This window comes from Halictus rubicundus, unplaced genomic scaffold, assembly GCF_050948215.1.
Source record: "Halictus rubicundus isolate RS-2024b unplaced genomic scaffold, iyHalRubi1_principal scaffold0590, whole genome shotgun sequence".
NCBI classification, from domain to species: domain Eukaryota; kingdom Metazoa; phylum Arthropoda; class Insecta; order Hymenoptera; family Halictidae; genus Halictus; species Halictus rubicundus.
Genome location: NW_027489131.1, coordinates 59,879 through 77,436, shown reverse-complemented (window position 1 = coordinate 77,436; position 17,558 = coordinate 59,879). Strand labels below are relative to the sequence as shown.

The following is a 17,558-nucleotide window of genomic DNA, read 5'->3' as shown; positions in this document are numbered from 1 at the left end:
AGCGTTTGAGCGGCCCACTCGCTGAGGAAGGACGTCTCAGAGCCAGAATCAAGGAGGGCTCGTACCAGGAGAGTCTGGCCGTCTGGAGCCTCGAGCTGGACCTTTGCAGTGGCTAGAGGGATCCCCTGGTGAGTCTTCACAGCGTGGATGGCGGCTATCTCGACCGACTCCGAAGGTGTTCGATCCTCGACGACGTAGGCGTCGTGGATCGTCGTGTGGTGCTGCTGTCCGCAGACCCAGCACCGATTGGTAGAGGGGCATTGAGATAGTCGGTGTCCAGTCGCGAGGCACGAAAGACAGAGCCCTTTGGACACGACCAAGTCACGACGTTTCTCAGCCGATAACCCTTTATAACGCTTGCAGGATCCCATGGCGTGGTTTCCCGAGCAGAGTGAGCACGTGCGACCGCCCTTCCCCTTCGACTTCGTTTCCTCCACCTTGACGGCCAGCAGGTGACGGCTGACTGAGGCAGACCCACCACGACTGGAGAAACTGTCCGATTTCGAGGGTTGAGGCGACTCTAACCTTCGCATGGACGTGAGAGCGGTTCTCCAGGAAGTCTTCCAGCGCCTGAAATTCCGGTACGGCGGTAGGATCGACGAGGGTGGCCTCCCACGCTAACCGAGTCGTCTCGTCCAGCTTCTCCGTTGGCAGGAAAACGAACCATTCGTCCCACTCCTCAACGGGCTTTCCAAGTGCCTCGAATGACTGCTGTATCTGTCGAAAGTCGTCGACGAGACTGTGCAGCTTCTCCGGTCAGGCACGACTTGAGGTAATTGAGCTTCGACACCTTCGACAAACGGGCCTTGTTATGGACAGCCGCTTTAAACTGGTCCCGAAAGCTTTCCCACTGGAGGAGGTCGCCAGAAAAGGTCGGCAGGAGAAGTCTCGGCAGCTTCGTGTCTGACTCCGTATCCGGAACTGCACCTGTTGTGTTCGCGCGCGGTCGGCGAGGACAAAGAAGTCCGTTAGCGCGTTCAAATGTACGGGACCGTTGGAGGTCTAGTTGCACCTGCAATTTGCCCAAAATCTAGGGTATTCGAAGCACGGTCGACTAACGGGTGACGGATCCCTTAGCTTCTCGACGCTGCGCTTTCGCATCTGCGGATTCTGAACACGTTATCGCAACGGCACGCACGAGGGTCGAGATCCCTTGTTTCCGCGCGTATATTCGACGAACGTGAACGAATTCGATCCGGCTCGAAGGACCAATGTTTTAGATATACGGGCATTTACAAAATGAAACGTTACCGATACTCTAAGGTAGATGTAAAAAGCGGGGTACCGACGAAACGATTACGTAAATCTACACATAGGTGAGAACTCCGAAATCGAATGTCGTTTGTGCGTGTCAATAGACGAACTGAACGATCAGCTGGGCGCGTCGATCCACCGCATCCGCTCCCCACGCCGCGACGGCGAGGCCCGAGCTGCTCGATCCACCCTGGAGCTCGCGGGGAGCGGTGGAACGGTGCGGGGCCGACGGCGCGCCGGGCTGATCGACAGATCGAAGTCATATTTATTACTAGTTAAAATACATACAGAGTTAACACTTGAAGTGATATTTACAATAAAGATTTATAATAAAGTAAAATCTCGAACAAACATAAAAACATAAATTGACAATAATGCTCGATTCTCCATCTGCTTACATTGTAGGGTGTTGGTCGGTCAACGATAATTTACTGTAATAGCGACCTTACAATCATCTTATACTTTTTGTCAAAATTTCACTTTCTATTTAAATTAGTTTGTTATTGAAACTCATTAGTAGTTTTAAATAGTACTTGAAATACTTTAAGTGATATTGAAATGTGGGAATATTACAATTTGGAATATACAGGGGGAGAGATGGAAAAAGATAGGAAGTGCAAGGTACAACATGTGGTACGGGAGGGTGAAGGGAGAAGGGTTACCAGGGTACCTGAAGAAGGGGTGGGGAGAGAACATGTGGCAAAGGGTGGCCAGGTACAGGTTGGGAAACGAGATGAGAGGTGGAAAGTATTGGTTGGAGGAGGAGAAGAAAGTATGTAGGGTATGTGGGTGGGAGGAGGAAACGTGGGAGCACGTGTGGGAAGTGTGTATGGGAGGGGCTGAGGGGTGAGGTTGGCAGGGGATGGTGGGGGAAGTATTAGGGGATGAAGGAGAAGGAGAGGAATGGATGAGGAAGGTGGATGATTGGAGGAAGAGCATGAATGGAAGAGGTATAGGAGAGGAAGTATAAGGAGAGAATGCATAGGAATGGAGCGAAAGAGAGAGCAGCCGGAAGAGGAGGTCCAGGAGGCGGGAGAAGGATGGGTGAGGTGTAGGGATGGGGGAGATCAGAGAAGCATGTGGGTGTGAGAGAGGGAAAAATAAGAACGCGGCGGATATTAGTGTAAGATCGCTCTCTCTCTCTCTCTCTCTCTCTCTCTCTCTCTCTTTCTCTGTGTGGCGTGTTTTTAAGATAAGTTTAGTTAAGTTAGGGTAAGTTAGGATAAGTCTAAGGTTAAGATTAGGGTAAGAGCGAGCGAAAGCGGGAGATGTAACTAAAATTGTAACCCCGAGGGGAATCAATAAATGATATACATACAATTTGGAATATTTCGTCGTTAAATAGCCTAGCCGGACGAGGTAGTAAAAAATGCCCCATTCGATTTTTGGTCAACTTTTTCCAATTAATTGCATGCAAAAATTTTGAAAAAACCTGACGAATTGCGGTTATTGATATTCATATTTGAGAATTTCTACATACGTTGTAACGCGCGCGCCAGTCTCTGACGGCTCTGTCCTCGTTATAGCATTCCTACACGGCTCCGAAAATTATTCGAAGTCGAATAAACCGCCGAATAAAGACACAGATGAAAATGAACACTTTATTCAACGCTAAAGATGAATCGCTCAACCCAATAAAAAATTATCTTTATTCGTCGAATAAATTCATTACGCGTGGAATAGAGATAACATAATTATTTTTATTTGACGCGTAACAAATCATTTTTTTATCTTTTATTCGCAGTTTGAAATGTCTATTTCAATAAAAATTTGCCCATCTTTGCTTCTACAATTATATTATTTTATATTATATTAATTCATCCACGTGATTCTCTCTCAAACTCTATACTATTCGGAATAGTATGTTAAATAAACGCTACTCTGGTTTTCAACATATTTCTGTTCCCACAGATCGATTCTTCGAACAATTATCTATAAAAAAAGTGTAAGGAAATAATGCTTGTTCATGAAATATTTTTAAATTACAAATTAAGGTATCTCATATGAAATTTGAAGTAGAAATTGATTTTCCTAAAATTATGCTTTAATCGTTTCTTACGTAAAATATTTTTACGAATTTTTTGTCCTTGATATTAGTTTTACTCTCAATATTTTAAATCTTAAAAAGCAACACTAAAAAAAATATCTGTTTAATTCGAATACGGTCGTCGGAGAATGTAACATTTGATAATCGATATGGTTCCGTGATGATCCACCTTCTCACCAATGAGAATTTCCTTAGTGGCCTTCTGTATCGACGAGTTACCGTCGTTGGCCTTCTGTTTCTTACTCCAACCAAAATCTATCCTAGAGGGCAGTAGAAATCACCGTATTTTTCGAGCGACACATTCTCCCGTAAGGCTGGCAGTCTTTATATTGTTACGTCCCGCGGTTGGTTACGCGATGGTAAAGACGCTTCGCGATTTTACCGCGGAGAGACGCTTCAAAATTACAACCATTTGGCTCACTCGACTCGTACGTTCGAAGTCTAGCCGGGTCCACGGTTCCACGTAGATATGTAGATATGCTACTCACCAACAGTCCTGGACAGATTGCAAGAAACAGAGACAGATGGGGCAGCCGTGCTCCCTCGGATTGGCTACGGAGAATAGGTCGGTGTCCTTGTCCCTCTTAGGTCGATGGCTCTCTCTCTCTGAAGATGTTGGTCCTGATGCTGCGCGGCCGCGAGATGGTGCAGACGTTCGCCGAATGGATTGGATTGTTAGACACGAGAGGGCGAAACAACTGGCGTAAATAGTGGTTACAACCGGCGCGACGCGGCACTCTCTTGCGCGGGATTGGCGGGTAATAAATGGCAGGATTTGAATGGTTAACACTAAATATATATATTCAAAGAAGTAGTTGGAATACAAAGACTCTTAATACTAAATATTGGAACAGCTAGATATAATAAGAGGTAGTAACGTTTGAAATGGAAACGCGAGATGTTGACGCGACCAGGTCGCGGGTGAAAACCGACTTCCTCGGGAATTGTCCAGACCTCTTTCGCTCGGAGATCGCGTGGAGGGGCGCGTGACGTATTACGCGTCGTAGTCTGGCTCGCTAGAGCGCGGTGACGTAATGTCACGCATCTTGGCGCGCCTCGGAGATGGGGAATACGGGACTTGGAATTCTATGTGATGTAATGTAGTGGCTATCTATATATTATACAACTTATGACCTAACGCGACATCTAGTTATAACCAAACACAACATCCCGACGGCGCGACATCCATTCAGAAGCTAACGCAACATGTCGATAGGCGTGACATCTAGTTATAACCTAGCGCAGCAACACGTCGGCAGACGTGACAATATATATCTCGTCGGTGACACGGTTCTGTTCCAGGAAAGACGACACGGTTCTGTTCCAGGAAAGACGACACGGTTCTGTGCCATGATAAGGCTAAGCAGATGTCAGCACTATATCGGGAACGCCGAAAACCCGGGCGTGAGCACTCTCCTATCCTCTCTGATATGATCTATATCTTCATTATCGTGGCCACATTCACATATTGTATAATTTGTAGGGAGTATAGTTGACTCCCTAGTGCATCCGCTAGGCGACGCAGTGAGCGCCAATACATAATAGCAGAACTCAAGGTGTCTAGGGATTTTCCCCTAGACCACAGTCTCTTTGAATCTGCCGCCGAGAGCAGATGCGAATAAAGTTTCTCTTGTCAACACTCACGAGTCTAGTTTCTTTCCTTCATCGTAGGTCCAATACCTACACAAGCCATAATAAAATTTTCTGTGCCGATACGCGTAGCAGTGATTTCCATCCAGTTTCCGGTTTCCCGGCGGTAGTAGGCCTCAGTCTGGCAATCCACTAGACCGTAAACCTACACAACTGGTTTTCTTACGCCCTCTACGCTGACGAACGATAAATGTTGGAACTAGATCCACAAAAATGATCAAATCTGTTCAAATACAAATGATTGACCAGTTACGTCACCGACGAGATATATATATATAAAGACTGCCATCCCCCGTGTTAAACTGCGAGTCTCAAAGTGGGTCCCAGGTGGGAACTTTTATTCGTTATTCGAAATTTTTATTTAGATAAATATTTTGCCCAACTCTGGTCGGAGAATGTAACATTTGATAATCGATATGGGTCCGCGATGATTCACCTTCTCACCGATTAGAATTTCCTTAGTGGTCTTCTGCACCGACGAAATACCGTCGTTGGCCTTCTGTTTCTTACTCCAGCCAAAATCTATCCTAGAGGGCGGTAGAAATCACCGTATTTTTCGAGCGACACATTCTCCCGTAAGGCTGGCAGTCTTCCTAAATATCTGGTCGGTGTCCAGACAAAAAGATGATGCAGGTTCTGGTCCAGGCTAAAAATTAGTCTAGGGGGCAGCACTATACCGGGGACACTAAAATCCCGGGCATCAGCACTCTCATTTCATCTCTGCCGGCACTCTCATTTCATCTCTGCCGGACTCGGTCGACTAACCTCTTCTCCTCGGCAATCTCCTATTCCTGTCTCTTAGACAATTTCTCAAATTCTCAATAAAGTCTTTTTTGCCTTTCCCTATATTTTAAGTAAATATCTTCAGAGTCTCAAATAGCCGATCGCAGGTTAACAGTGCCTCAACAAGATCATTCATCGGACGCCTGGGCCCATGTGGCCCTAGGCTTGAGTGAAGCCATCATGACTTCCAAAAGTTCTACTCCCATGGGAACAAGCACGGCTGAATCTAACTCAAGTAATAAGAGAAAATCTGTAGACATGTTTCTCCCATCCCCTGGAATAGTAGGTAAGATTCAGGATAAAACGTCAGACTCTTCCTCTGCGAAGAGAAGACGCGAGCCTCCCATAGTCAATCTATATCCAACTTCACATAAAGGCCCGGCTTTTGTCTCCGCTATATTTGACAAAAATACGGTGAAAGAAAGGAATTCCCAGAATGCCCTTATGCTGGCCAAAGCTCTGAATAAAGTCAACCAAGGGGTAGAGGAAATCAGACCGGAAGGGTTTGGAAGGTTTTCAATCAAATTTAAATCATCTATTGAAGCAAACCAATTTATTAAAACTAACAAACCAGATCTTGAAGGGGTAAACACTTTTATACCCAAATTCAGGACTACCAGAAGAGGTATCATCAAAGGCTGGTCTACTGATTGCGAATTAGAAGACATAATTAATCATTCTGACTCTCCAGTTCCTATTCTGAATGCACGTAGGCTTAATAGGAGAATTAAAGACTCTCAAAACGGGAATTGGTCGTGGGTTCCAAGTGAGTCAGTCGTTCTTACCTTTGAGGGTACCGTATTACCAGACAATATCAAATTATACAACCTCATTCTCACACCGGTCGAGCTTTACATTGAACCTATCAAAATCTGCTATGGTTGCTTTCAATTTGGTCATACCAACAAATTCTGCCGGAGTCCAAAAATATGTAGAAATTGTGGGTCAGTAGGTCATAACCTATTGGATTGTCCAAATAAGGATTCGCCATCCTGCGTACACTGTAAGGAAAATCACCCTACTCTTCATCCAGACTGTACTGCCCTGAAATCTAAGAGAGAAATTAACACAAAAATGAATTTATTAAACATTAGCTTCTTCGAAGCCCGTCAACTAGTTTTGGGTAACTCCAGGATTTCTTCCAGATCTCAGTTTGCAGCGACCAAAGAAAACTTCCCCCCACTTAAAATTAAAAGTCAAGCAGATATCGTTAACTTAAAGTCAATTGGCGGTCAACAAAGCCCTTCTTCCTCTCCCTCCGTTTGGACTCAGTCCGCTCCCTCCATCTCCCCAATAAACTCCACCAGAAAACCCCCTAATCTATCCTCCAGTCTTCTCAATGCATCCAGATTATGCTCTTCAATGAAGGATTATTCATCCAAACCGATTCAATCCTCCTCTTCCCCCTCTGCACTTATCAATAAAAAATTGCCTAATTCTCCCTTATCCTCCTCCCTTCCTCCATCTTCACCCACACCTTCTAACTCGAACTCAACTCTCGATTTACAGCCTCCCCCAAACAGAAAAATCACTCAGGTCTCAATTAAACAATATAAGCCTTCTATATCGTTGAAAAAAACTAATATATCTTGATTTCTAAACATTTTATTATGGATAACCCCCTTAGAATCACACTTTGGAATTGTAGGAGCATTCTAAGTAAGAAAGTTGAGATCACTAGCTTAGCTGCTAGATCAGATATTATAGTATGTACAGAAACTTGGCTCAATCCACAATTAAAATTCTCTGTCGCAGGATTTAACATAGTCAGGAAGGATCGCCTTGTTGGCAAGGGAGGCGGCATTGCCATCCTCATTGCCAAAGACCTTAAGTACGATATTTTGAATTCTATTGTACATAACGACCCTCATACAGAAACCTGTTGTGTTCAGATTACGAACACTGAATGTAAGATAGTCTTAGCAGCATGTTACAGACCCCCTTTCGGTAGATTATCCACTGTCCACTGGGAATCCTTTGTCCAAAATATCAAAGACATTGGTCCGTTTTTAATAATGGGGGACTTCAATGCTCACCACCCAGAATGGAATTGCTCCAAAATAGATGGACCGGGCAGAAACCTTCTTCAAGCGATTGACAACCACAACATAGACATATTGAACTATAACCTATCCTCCCACTATGATATGCGTAACAACACCTCAAGCAATCTTGATCTTATACTGGCCCCTAGAAGTCTCTCAGATTCCCTGTTCATAGCACAGGAAGAAGATCCACTCGGTTCTGACCACTTTCCTCTTCTCATCAAACTTAAAACCTCTAGACACCTTTACTCCAAGTTAACCAACAGATTATCCTCCACAAGAACCGACTGGGAAAAATATAGTAACCTTATGGATAACCACATTGAGTCAGCTCTTCGTCAAGGAGAAACTTCAGTTCTTGAGAATTACACCTGGTTTTCAGAATGTATGAGAGACTCTATTCTCGAATGTTCCCCTCGCAGGAAGCATGTCCTCAACCACCTTCACAGGAATCCTGTCCCATGGTGGGACCCAGAATGTGACAAAGCGGTAAGACTGAGAAAGGCTCTTTTCAAAAAATGGAAACACCAGTCCTCCTCTCTGAATTGGGATAATTACAAAAGACAAGTAGCCATCACCAAGAAGCTCCTTCAAAAGAAAAAAAGAGATAATTTTAGAGACTTCGCTTCCAGCCTATCACATAGGACCTCTATATCTCATCTATGGAACCACATAAAGATTTTAAAAAACAAATGGACTCTTACGAGAAGCACAGAAGTTGTAGATTCAGATTTCATCAACCTTCAAAAACAGGTGGCTATAAATAAAATATCCCCGCCGTGGGTCCCTGTCAATCCTTCAATCAATCTGGTAGTCTCTCCTAATCAATTCTTGGACTCTCCTTTCAACTTAGTGGAATTCAACTGTGCAATAGAACGAGCCAACCCTAATTCATCTCCCGGTCTGGACGGATTAGATTATAAATCGATTAAATACCTTTCCACCAAATGTAGACTTTACCTGTTAGATATTTACAACGAAATCTTTCAATCAAAAAGGATACCAGAAGAATGGATCAGGAGCCAGATCCTGCTTATTAAAAAGTCAGATAATAAAAGTTTCCGACCCATTTCCCTGACATCTTGTATGTGCAAAATTATGGAAAGAATGATCAATAATAGATTACAGTGGTGGTGTGAAAGTACCAATCGGATACCTCATTCCCAATCTGGATTCAGGAAAGGACGATCATGCATTGACAACATCTTTAACCTTTCTGCTTACATTAGAACAGGATTTGCTCTCAAACAAGTTACATCGGCTGCATTCCTAGATATCTGTTCGGCTTATGACAACGTTCAATGGAATATTCTTTTGAAAAAACTCTGTGAAATAGGTATTCCTATTAATACTCTGAGCTTTATAGCCAATTGGTCTTACTGCCGTTTTGCTAGCTCTCCAAGCTTCCAAGGAGTGAGGACAATATACAAAGGCCTGCCACAAGGCGGGGTATTAAGCCCTTTGCTGTATAACCTTTACGTGGCCGATATATTTAAAGGTGTCCCTAAGGAAGTCCACATATCCCAGTTTGCTGATGACATCGCCCTTTACTTTCGTAACTATGCTTTAAATGATGCTAAAAGATCTATCGAAAAGGCTCTAAAAGAGGTTAACAGAAATTTAGTTAAAATAGGACTCGATCTTTCTTTAGAGAAAACCAACTTTATGGTTTTCAACAATAGAAATATGCCTATTGGCCGCACCCTTTTCCAAGTAGGTCAGCTCCTGATACCAGATTCAGACAATGTAAAGTTTTTGGGGATTCATCTAGATCCCAGGCTATCCTTCGAAACCCATATTCTCTATCTTCACAAAAGATGCTCCTCCACAATGAACATTATTAAATTTTTAAGAGGCGTTTGGTGGGGCGCCCACCCGGAAACTCTTATTCTTCTTTACAAGTCTCTAATCAGATCTAGACTTGATTACGCGGCTCATGTTTACTTCCCTAGCAATCTGTCATTGATCTCCAAACTTGAATCGATTCAGGCTCGCGCTATCAAACTGTCCCTGGGTCTCAGAATGTCATCTCCAACAAATGTTGTTCTATCTGAATCCAAAATTCCTTATCTTCAAAACAGAGCTTCATACCTAGGAAAATCCCATCTAACGAAAATCATTTCCAATGTCAACCACATCTCCAATAGATATATCAAAGATCTATTGGAGGCTATTTCCTTAGACCCTAACAATTCGGCCCTTGGAAAGTCTAAGATCCTCGTTAAATGCATATTAGAAACTCAAAATGTTAACGACATTTGTCACAAAGCTTCCAACTTTCCATGCATAACCTCATCTTATAATTCCACAACTTATCAAGCTCCGTGTGATCTCAACTTAGGTCGCATTTTACAAAGATCCCCAGCACCCAACACCGAATTCATTGAGTATATTGGAAATCATTATAACAATCACCTATGCATATTTACGGATGGATCCAAAGTGAAAGGTGGGATATCGACAGGAGCAGCAGTTGTCTGCCTGGAGAAACAGACATATCTCCCTATTAGTATTAATCCGACAGCTTCTGTCTTCACAGCAGAGTGTGCAGCTATTTCTCAGGCCATAGACATCTTTTACTATAGCGAAAGGCCATTAGCAATCTGCTCAGACTCTCTCAGTGCTATAATAAGTCTTCAGAGCCCCACTATGAGCTCTAAAACAAATTTTCATATCGTAGACATTAAACACAAAATTATTGATTTGGCCTCTGCACACCACAATGACAAACATGTTATATTTATCTGGATTCCCTCTCATTGTGGGATACAAGGGAATGAATTAGCTGACCAACTTGCTAAAGAGGCCACCAATAAGCCTCACTCACCCCTACACAAGATCCCCTACACAGATTTTAGAGATTTACATAAGGAAGATATGTGGAAAGAATTCTTGGCTCATCTTAGTTCAATATTTAATAACAAAGGTGTTCTTTATTGGCAAAAATTCTTCAAACCTCAAAAATCACCTTGGTATAGCGGTTACGATCTGCCAAGAGATTTTATAGTTCGATTTGGTAGAATGAGAACAAACCATGTTAATACCCGAGAATCTCTGGCGAGATTTAAGATGGTTCCTGATTCATCTTGTGAGTGTTCTCATCCCGTTCAAGATATTGACCATCTCTTATGGCATTGTCCCCTGCGTTCTAAAGGAAGACAGGAAATGATTCAAAGTTTGATATCCATCGTCAATACCAATCCCGTTTCGATCGATATCTTCCTTAATAATGTAAATATAAAAGCCTTGTATATAATCAGAGACTTCTGTATGATTAACAATATCAATGTTTAACAGAGAGGATGTATTAGTTAGTATCTCTGAGTTAGTCTTTTTATAGTTGTTAATTTTTAACATGTTTGTTAGTTAGTAAGAGTATGTTTTTACAAATGCGGATGTATGTATGTGTTTTCGTGCGCTTATGGATGTACTCAGTTTTGCATTATAATATATGAATTATTTGATTAGATGTAGAAGTGACATTTCCAATTTTATAATTAATTAGTCTTAGGTCAATATTTTTTGAATGTATGCGGAATAATTGTTGTATGAGAGGCGTATTGTCTGTTACTTATTATCAGCACTAATTTCTTTATGTATGTCCGCTGATAGGCCAGAACTGGCCTAATGCGTAATAAATAAAAAAAAAATTTCATCTCTGCCGGTACCAGAGAGAGCTGTAACACGCTGAGCAGGATCAGAGCCAATCATTACAACTTAGCAAGTTCCCTAGCTAGGAAAAATTATATAAATTATACAACATGTGAATATGGCCACGATAATGAAGTTATAGATCATATCATATAGAGTTGTCCTATTTACACAGGGAAAAAGAGGAAAGTTAATGAGAACCTTTGCTAAAAAGGATATAGAACTAGAAGAGGAAGTTATTAGTATATTAAAAAAGATAGACGAGTCCATTTTGAGGGCAATAGCAGTATTTTTAACACAAATAGACAGAGCAATCTAAACGTACCTCTAGAGAAGAGAAAACGAAAATTGGAGTACAAGTATTATTTCTTAGTTCAGAGCATTTGTTATATTTCTATATATTTTATATATGTTTGGGTAGATGCGCGGATTATTGGTGTTGAATATTGATTATATAATGGATAAAATAAGGTGAAAGGAGTATATTGCACATGTATTTACATTTATAATATATAAGTAATTAGATTAACAATAATATGTAAGGACCGTTTTTTGTAGTGGGCAGATAGAGCTCCGGCTCTCCAACGCCATCTTTGTAGGATATATATAAAGGGAAGAATAAACCATAAACCATAAACCATTGTTATGTTGGTGCATATAAGATGACCAAATTTAGAATAAAGCTCTTAGTTATTAATATCTTCAATTCATATGTCAACGAGAAAATCGGTCGAATTTTACTTAACATTTGTTAAAAATGTGGGGATCTTTGCGCCACAAGATAAAATCCCCTAGGCACGCGCTTAAGGCTTTTCGAATTTTATTAGTGTCCGGGTACCGGTACCAAAGAGGTGGTCTCATCGGCGTTGAAGAAAGCCGAAGGACGCTAACGTCGCGAACACAACATAAAGTCAAAACGAAAGAATATTTGTATTTTCTACTGGAACTTTGTGAAAAGTCTTATAAATATATGAATTACCAACATTACTACGATAGAAGAAATGATTCATACGTAATACATTTTTGGAATTTTAAAGGGATAAGTGAAGACGAAATCAAGAAAATGTTTTCCGTTTATGGCTCCGCGACTATAAAGGGTTCAGGTGGTCAATTTGGTTTCTATTTTATACGATATAAAAATTTAGAAGACACCTTAAATTGCCTAAATGGCTTCAAGGGTCATAAGAGCATTAAGATATTACCACATAAAAACAAAATTAACAACAAACCTAAGAACAAGAAACATACCAATAATAAATGGAAACCTGGGAAAGTAAAACTAATCAATCTCTCGAATTCTGAAGAAGCAATTCGAAGCAAATGAAAATTTATGATAATGTGGTCAGTAAAATAGGCAGTGGTTGTGACAACTCTATTGGATCAAGGTCAACGAAGATAGTACAGATGAACAAAAGAAGGTCTGAAATTTCGATCAGCTCTGAAATTGCTGACCAGACTACAAAGACATTAGAGAGTGCATTTGAGGAAGATGAAATTCCTTCCTTGGTCCACAGAAATAAAAAAACCATTATTCCAGCTCAAGAAGTGATTATAGCCAATATCGATACCAGTGTAGAGCTAAAGGAGATATTAACTCTTTTCAATGATTATCGTCCGATCGCCAAACTTTCATCAAGTGAGTACCATACTCTGGAATTAGGTACATTCATGCTTATTTCACGACAGTCAGTGATGCATTAGCAATCAAAAAGAAAGGTGATAAGTATCTCTTGCATGAACATATTCTTATTGTTCTGAGACCAGAGATGTTGATAAAGGAAGCAATTTATATGTAAATGGTTACATTAAGCTTCACGGTTAAATTATATTTCTTTAACTGTGAAGGACATTCTCAATTGTATTAAATGTATTGTGAAATTACATGGCATGTTTTTAAACTTATACAAGAAATGTGTAATTTGTGAAGTGTTGTGTCAATTCATGTATTAAATTATAATTCATGACTTTTTAAATTACAAATTGAATAGCTTGAAGCGTTCTCTATGACAAAACAAACACCTACGCAAGTGATCAATATACCCTAACCAAAGTACTATGGTAAATGTCCCAGTGGCTGACCATGTACCGGCAGAGGTGAAATGAGAGTGCTCGCGCCCGAGATTTTAGTGTCCCCGGTATAGTGCTGCCCCCTAAACTAATTTTTAGCCTGGACCAGAACCTGCATCATCTTTTTAGCCTGGACACCGACCAGATATTTAGAAAGACTGCCAGCCTTACGGGAGAATGTGTCGCTCGAAAAATACGGTGATTTCTACTGCCCTCTAGGATAGATTTTGGTTGGAGTAAGAAACAGAAGGCCAACGACGGTAACTCGTCGATACAGAAGGCCACTAAGGAAATTCTCATTGGTGAGAAGGTGGATCATCACGGAACCATATCGATTATCAAATGTTACATTCTCCGACGAACGTATTCGAATTAAACAGATATTTCTTTTAGTGTTGCTTTTTAAGATTTAAAATATTGAAAGTAAAACTAATATCAAGGACAAAAAATTCGTAAAAAATTTTTACGTAAGAAATTATTAAAGCATAATTTTAGGAAAATCAATTTCTACTTCTTTCATATGAGATACCTTAATTTGTAATTTAAAAATGTTTCCTGAACAAGCATTATTTCCTTACACTTTTTTTATAGATAATTGTTCCAAGGATCGATCTGTGGGAACAGAAATATGTTGAAAACCAGAGTAGCGTTTATTTAACGTACTATTCCGAATAGTATAGAGTTTGAGAGAGAATCACGTGGATGAATTAATATAATATAAAATAATATAATTGTAGAAGCAAAGATGGGCAAATTTTTATTGAAATAGACATTTCAAACTGCGAATAAAAGATAAAAAAATGATTTGTTACGCGTCAAATAAAAATAATTATGTTATCTCTATTCCACACGTAATGAATTTATTCGACGAATAAAGATAATTTTTATAAAGTGTTCATTTTCATCTGTGTCTTTATTCGGCGGTTTATTCGACTTCGAATAATTTTCGGAGCCGTGTAGGAATGCTATAACGAGGACAGAGCAGTCAAAGACTGGCGCGCGCGTTACAACGTATGTAGAAATTCTCAAATATGAATATCAATAACCGCAATTCGTCAGGTTTTTTCAAAATTTTTGCATGCAATTAATTGGAAAAAGTTGACCAAAAATCGAATGACGCAACGGCCATTCAAAAATGTTGAAGGGCATTTTTGACTACCTCGTCCGGTTAGGCTATTTAACGACGAAATATTCCAAATTGTAATATTCCCACATATCAATATCATTTAAAATATTTCAAGTACTATTTAAAACTATTAATGAGTTTCAATAACAAACTAATTTAAATAGAAAATGAAATTTTGACAAAAAGTATAAGATGATTGTAAGCTCGCTATTACAGTAAATTATCGTTGACCGACCAACACCCTACAATGTAAGCAGATGGAGAATCGAGCACTATTGGCAATTTATGCTTTTATGTTTTTAATTAGAACAATATTGTTAATACGAATGAGTTGTAGAGCTTATCCCGATCAAAAGGAGCCCAAACACGACATCGTTTGGACTGTCTTTAATGAGATTGTAATTTTTATCGTAACATTACGTATCAGTCAAACTTGTTCGATTATACTCGAATTTGACCTCATTTTCATCAGGAAAATCCCCTCCATTCGCTCGTCACAATTTTATAAGGGTACATTGAAAAATCTAAAAGTTTAAACTTTCATTCTTGCGCCATTCTCCATCCGCTTACATTGTATGTCGTCTGTCATCGCTGGGTCTTTGAAGCTCGGCGCTCGGCAAAAGTTATTCGAAGATTTATTCGAAGCATTCGAATAAAAGATACAAATAAAAGATGAAAAAATTATTCGACCTTTGAATTAGGGCTGTTACTTTTCCGAAGCTTCGACACTTCGAACCTTCGATTAGTTTCCAGTTAACGGATAAAAGGAATAAATTTTCATAATTTGTTTCTATATTCACCATCTGAATTATTTCATTAATTTATTGTTAAGATAATATATTTATTATTTGAATTATCATTTCGATAGTTCACTGATGAAATAATTGTTTAAATAAATAAATTGTTACAATTTGTTTCTATATTCATTATTTGAATTGTTATTTCAATTATTTATTGTTAAAATAATGGTTTAAATGAATAAATTTTCAAATTTTGTTTCTACATACATTATGTGAATTATTTCAATATTTCATTGTTAAAATAATTATTTAAAGAATGTACAAGTATTTACATAATGAATATAGAAACACATTTCTATAGATTATAAAAATTTCCGTAGATTATAAATTTTTATACTCTATAGAAATGTATTCCTATATTAATCATGTAAATACGTGTACATTGTCTAAACAGTTATTTGAACAATAAATAATTGAAATAATTCAAATAATGAATATAGAAACATATTGTGAAAATTTATTTATTTAATAAGTTATTTTAACATTAAATAATTGAAATAATAATTCAAATAATTAATATAGAAACAAATTGTAAAAATTTATTTATTTAAACAATTATTTTATCAGTGAACTATCGAAATGATAATTCAAATAATAAATATATTATCTTAACAATAAATTATTGAAATAATTCAGATGGTGAATATAGAAACAAATTATGAAAATTTATTCCTTTTATCCGTTAACTGGAAACGAATCGAAGGTTCGAAGTTTCGAAGTGTCGAAGTTTCGAACCTTCGAATTTTCTGAAAACGAAGCTTCGATATTCGAAGCTTCGAAGCTTCGAAATCTTCGGCCTTCGAAGCAAAGTAACAGCCCTAGTTTGAATAAATCCGCTTCGAATAAAAAAAATTATCTTTTTTCGTCGGATAAATTCTCGTCGAATAAAATTATTTATTCGATACTCGTCGAATAACGATACTTTTTTTATTCGAACCTTCGAAGAACGAATAAAAATTTTTTTATCTTTTGCTACATAATGCACATATGATTTATATAACAATATAATATTTATATAATAATTATTGTTCAAAGCAATATAGTTAATTAATAATAGCAACAAAATTATGTCATCCTATAACAATAACAATACAGTTCTGAACAATGAATTTATTCGCGTATACGTACAGTTCCATTCATTTGTTATTTATACCCAACATAAAGTGTAACTAATAATAATCGAAATTAGTATTTGAAATCGTATTACTGAAATTTCGATCAGCTCCGAAATTGCTGACCAGTCTTCAAAGACAATGGAGAGTACATTTCACGAAGATGAAATTCCTTCCTTGGTCTACAGAAATAAAAAAACCATTACTCCAGCTCAAGAGGTGATTATAGCCAATATCGATCCCAGTGAAAAGTCTTATACAAATATGAATTACGAACATTGCTACGATAGAAGAAATGATTCATATGTCATACATTTCCCGAATTTTAACGGGATAAGTGAAGACGAACTCAAGAAAATGTTTTCCGTTTATGGCCCTGCGACTATACAGGGTTCAGGTGGTCAATTTGGTTTATATTTTATACGATATAAACATTTAGAAGACACCATAAATTGCCTAAATGGCTTCAAGGGTCATAAGAGCATTAAGATATTACCACATAAAAACAAAATTAACAACAAACCTAAGAACAAGAAACATACCAATAATAAATGGAAACCTGGGAAAATAAAACTAATCAATCTCTCCAATTCTGAAGAAGCAATTCAGAAGCAATCGGGTTATCATAATGTGGTCAGTAAAATAGACAGTGGTTGTGACACCTCTATTGGATCAACGTCAACGAAGATAGTACAGATGGACAAAAGAAGGTCTGAAATTTCGATCAGCTCTGAAATTGCTGACCAGACTACAAAGACAATGGAGAGTACATTTAACGAAGATGAAATTCCTTCCTTGGTCTACAGAAATAAAAAAACCATTATTCCAGCTCAAGAGTTGATTATAGCCAATATCGATCCCAGTGTAGAGCTAAAAGAGATATTAACTCTTTTGAATGATTATCATGCGATCGCAGTAACAGGCATCAAGCGAGTACCATACACTGAAATTAGTTAGGTGATGTATTGGTAGATTTGTTTGGTGGTAGTAGGCAGGATTTGAACCCTGGCCGTCCGGGTGAAA

General features: G+C 38.9%; 1 long non-coding RNA gene across 1 annotated transcript; it reads right to left on the bottom strand.

Annotated features, from left to right (window-relative positions):
- Positions 1-8,953: 8,953 nt before the first annotated feature.
- LOC143364487 (uncharacterized) lies at positions 8,954-11,162 on the bottom strand. Its single transcript, XR_013084150.1, has 3 exons — positions 10,498-11,162; positions 10,195-10,435; positions 8,954-9,885 (listed from the first exon to the last, which is right to left on the bottom strand). It is a non-coding gene; the product is annotated as an uncharacterized LOC143364487 (long non-coding RNA).
- Between the last annotated feature and the right edge of the window lie 6,396 nt (positions 11,163-17,558).